This window comes from Rhinopithecus bieti, unplaced genomic scaffold (assembly GCF_001698545.2).
Source record: "Rhinopithecus bieti isolate Rb0 unplaced genomic scaffold, ASM169854v2 scaffold_77916, whole genome shotgun sequence".
In the NCBI taxonomy this organism is placed as follows: domain Eukaryota; kingdom Metazoa; phylum Chordata; class Mammalia; order Primates; family Cercopithecidae; genus Rhinopithecus; species Rhinopithecus bieti.
In genome coordinates this window covers 1-4,951 of record NW_016828893.1, presented here as the reverse complement: position 1 = coordinate 4,951, position 4,951 = coordinate 1, and the positions used below count along the sequence as shown (strand labels likewise).

The window sequence follows — 4,951 nt, the reverse complement described above, 5'->3', positions numbered from 1 at the left end:
GGACATGGATGCAGCTGGAAACCATCATTCTCAGCAAACTATCACAAGGACAGAAAACCAAACACCGCATGTTCTCATTCATAGGTGGGAAATGAATAGTGAGATCACTTGGACACAGGAAGGGGAACATCACACACCGGGGCCTGTTGTGTGAAGGGAGGTGGGGGGAGGGATAGAATCAGGAGATATACCTAATGTAAATGACAAGTTAATGGGTGCAGCACACCAACATGGCACATGTATATATATGTAACCTGCACGTTGTGCACATGTACCCTAGAACTTAAAGTATAATAATAAAAAAAGAAAAAAAAAAGTAAGCAAAGAACATGAACACTTTTCAAAAGAAAACATACACTCAGCCAACAAGCATATGAAAAAAAGCTTAGTATCACTGATCACTAGAGAAGTACAAATCAAAACCACAATGAGACACCATCTAACACTAGTCAGAATGACTATTATTTAGAAGTCAAAAAATAACAGACACTGGCAAGGTTACAGAAAAAAGGGAATGCTTATACACTGCTGGTGGAAATGTAAATTAATTCAGCCATTGTGGAAAACAGTTTGGCAATTTCTCAAAGAACTTAAAACAGAACTACCATTCAACCCAGCAATCCCATTACTGGGTATATATTCAACAAGCAATCCCATTACTGGGTATATATCCAACTAGCAATCCCATTACTGGGTATATATCCAAAGGAATATAAATCATTCTACCACAAAGACATATGCATGTATATGTTCTTCGCAGCACTATTCACAACAGCAAAGACGCAGAATCAATCTAAAAGCCCATCAATGCTAGACTGGATAAAGAAAATGCGATACATATACACCATGGAATACTACACAGCCATAAAAAAGAATGAGATCATGTACTTCACAGTAACATGGATGGAGCTGGAGGCCATTTTCCCAAGTGAACTAACACAGAAAAATAAAAACTAAATATTGCATGTTCTCACTTATGAGTGGGAGCTAAACACTGAGTATACACTAACACAGAGAAGGGAACAATAGACTAGGGCCTGCGTGAGGGTGGACAGTAGGAGGAGGGTGAGAATAGAAAACAACCTATTGCATACTATGTTTACTACCCGGATGATGAAATAATCGTACGACAAACCTCCATAACAAGAAATTTACCTATATAAAAAATCTGCACATGTACCCCTGAACCTAAAATAAAAATTTTTAAAAAACAAGATTCCAGGTAACAACTTTGTATGTTAAAGTTTGAAAAACACTATTCGAGAGCATTATTAAAAGAGTAGATTTTAAATGTTTTCACCACAAAGCAGAACACAGAATTAGTGAACTTGAAGACAGATCAATAGAAAATATCTAAACTGTCTTTGTAGACATTGACACCACCCAGAGCCCTGATATCACCGTGGATGGTATGCCCTTGGGCTGCATCTCCTTCAAGCTGTTAGCAGACAAAGTTCCAAAAAACTTTCATGCTCTGAGCACTCGAAAGAATGCATTTGGTTATAAGTGTTCTGCTTTCACAGAATTATTCCAGGGTTTATGTGTCAGGGTAGTGACTTCACATACCACAATGGCACTGGTGGCAAGTCCATCTATAGGAAGAAATCTGATGATGAGAACTTCGTTATGAAGCATACAAGTCCTGGCATCTTGTCCGTGATAAACGCTGGACCCAACACAAATGGTTCCCAGTTTTTCATCTGCACTGCGAAGACCTCAGTGGTTGGATGGCAAGCATGTGCTCTTTGGCAAGGTAAATAATAGCATTAATATCATGCAGGCCATAGAGTGTTCTGCATCCAGAAATGGCAAGAACAGTGAGAAGATCACCATGGCTGACTGTGGACAATTTTAATAAATTTGACTTGTGCTTTATCTTAACCATCAAACCATTCCTCCTGTAGTTCAAGAAAGCACCCTCCACCCCATTTGCTCACAGCATCCTATAATCATTGTGCTTTTGCTGCAGTTCTTTGGGTTCCATATTTTCCTTATTCTCTTCCATGCCTAGTTGGATGCAGAGTTAAGTTTAAGAGTATGAAATAAAAACTAACAAAAAAAAGAAAATACCTAAACTGAAAGAGAGAGGGAAAAACAAGTAAGAGTATAATAGACGTGTGAAACTTGATCAAAAGATCTAAAAAACTTACAACTAGAGTCCTTAATAAAAGAGAATACAAGAGAAACGATATTCACAATGATAATGACTGATATTTTCCCCAAACTGATTAAAACCATCAACCCGCGGCCGGGTGTGGTGGCTCACGCCTGTAATCCCAGCACTTTGGGAGGCCGAGGCAGGCGGATCATGAGGTCAGGAGATTGAGACCATCCTGGCTAACACAGTGAAACCCCATCTCTACTAAAAATACAAAACAAAAAATTAGCCGGGCATGGTGGCAGGCGCCTGTAGTCCCAGCTACTCAGGAGGCTGAGGCAGGTGAATGGTGTCAACTCAGGAGGCAGAGGTTGCAGTGAGCCAAGATCACACCACTGAACTCCAGCCTAGGTGACAGAGCAAGACTCCGTCTCAAAAAAAAAAAAAAAATCAACCCACAAACTTGAAGGGAGATTATAGCGAGAGAGGATGGCAAAAAAAATCCAATATATGCATAACTGAAATTCCTAAACAAACCCAAAACAAGAGAAGATTAATTCAGAAATATAATTACAGAGATATAATTCAGGAAGGTTTTCTTGTGGGAGGATGAAAAATACTGTAACATATATTTTGTGCCAAGAAACACTGACACAGAATGCTCCACACAAGACATAACCTAGAAAATTTATTAGACTTTAAAACTTAAAAGAAAATAAAATGGTTAAAGTCATACTAGCCTCAGATTTCTCCACTGCAATATCTAACACTGAAAGACACTAGAGAAACATTTTAAAGATACTGAAGGAAAGAAAATATAAGCAAAAGATGTTCCATCCAACCAAGATGTCCTTAGAGAATAAAGTATAAAAGCTACAAACAGTTCTGAACACCTAAAAACTCAGGGAATATCTTGCTCATGATCTCTTATTGAGGAAACAGGATAGTTTTGAGGAAATTTCACAAAAAAGAGCTGACAATGAGCACTGAATAAATTTGATAACTGAACTAAGAATAAAACAAATATGGAGATTAGAGTGACAGACAGGATATAAATGTTATATGCCCTGATAATGCAGAATGACACACACAAGAAAAAACTGAAAAGGAAAGAAGGTGAGAGGCAGATTAAAGGCGCTGATGGCCTCAACTGTAACCACTGGAATTCTAAGTATATTATTTAGATATTCTGATATACTTGATATATATTGTGAATGCTTAATATAACACAAACCAAATAAGAAATTTGATAATGCAAAAGTAAACACAAACACGGCTGGCTGCAGTGGCTCACGCATGTAATCCCAGCACTTTGGGAGGCCGAAGTGGGCGGATCACTTGAAGCCAGGAGTTCAAGACCAGCCTGGCCAACATAGTGAAACCCCAACTCTACTAAAAATACCAAAAAATTAGCCAGGCATGGTGGTGCATGCCTGTAATCCCAGCTACTCGGGAGGCTGAGGCAGGAGAATCACTTGACCCAGGGAGGTGGAGGTTGCAGTGGGCTGAGATTGCACCACTGCACTCCAGCCTGGGCAACAGAGTGAAACTCCATCTCAATTTTAAAAAAGTAAACACCTCCAGCCTGGGCAACAGAGCGAGACTCCGTCTAAAATAATAATAATAATTACTAGAAGAATCTAAAAACTACCTATTGGGTACTGTGTTCACTACTTGAGTGCAATATACCCATGTAACTTATCTGCACATGTACACCATGTATCTAAAATAAAAGTTGAAAAAAAGATTTCAAAAATAAAAGCATTTTACTCCCCCAAAAAAAGTAAACACAAAGACACTTTGTTATTAAAATCAGGTATGGACAGAAAGGGAAAAAATAAACACTATTTTGTAGGTGATTTCACAAATACAAAAAACCCAAGATAATCAACTAGAAAAAAAGTTACAATTAAAGGTATATATATGTGTGTCTATATATATATATACACACACATATACACACATACATATGTGCATATATATGTATACATATACACATATACATAAATATATGGAATCAACAGAAATACAATCATAGAAAAGATCCCATTTACAACAACTACAAAAAGGTAACTACCTAAGAACAAACTAAGAAATAGGCAAGATCTGTATAAAAAAGAAAAAGAAAAAAACTTCAAACCACCACTGAAAGACAAGTGCATATACTCAGAGATTCTACACGTCCAACACCTCTAACTTTATCTTACAAGCATATTTGCACAAGTGTAAATGAGGATTGGCAAGTATATACAAGGTCATTCCCTGAAGCACTGTTTCTATTAGCAAAAAAATGTACCTAATGCAAATATCCATCAATAAAGGACTAGGGTTAAATTATGGCATATCCATGTACTAGAACACTATGCAGATTTTTAAAATAAGGACTCTCCCTATGGACTATATTAAAAGATCTCGAAGAAGTATTAAGTAGGGGGAGAAATTTGCTGAACAGTAAATACAGCATGCTACTTTTAGTACCAAAAAAACCAGAATGTAAGAATATGCATTAATATTTGCTAGTATTGTGAATGCACAGAGAAACTCCAGAAAAATACATAAGGAACAACTGTGGAAACAGTAGAGAACTGAATGAGCAAGAGAAGCATCACGGTGGTGTATACCATATCATGGGATTTTGAAGCCTCTATTAGTTATGCAAATATATAAATAAGATCCAAATAAAAAAATAAGTCAGAACTAGAAACTAAAACAGTTTTACAGGAATAAAGATTAAAATCCCTAATTTAGGTTCCAAAGATCAACTACAAATAAAAAAATCTTAAAAGTAATTCATGTAAAAGCTTGATAAGCTTTGGTGGATAAACATAAACCAAAATTACTATACCCAAAATA

At 36.8% G+C, this 4,951-nt stretch overlaps 1 pseudogene; it reads left to right on the top strand.

Annotated features, from left to right (window-relative positions):
* The window catches only part of LOC108523862 (zinc finger protein 652-like), a 55,088-nt pseudogene extending 53,335 nt beyond the window's left edge, over positions 1–1,753 (top strand).
* The last annotated feature ends 3,198 nt before the right edge of the window (positions 1,754–4,951 follow it).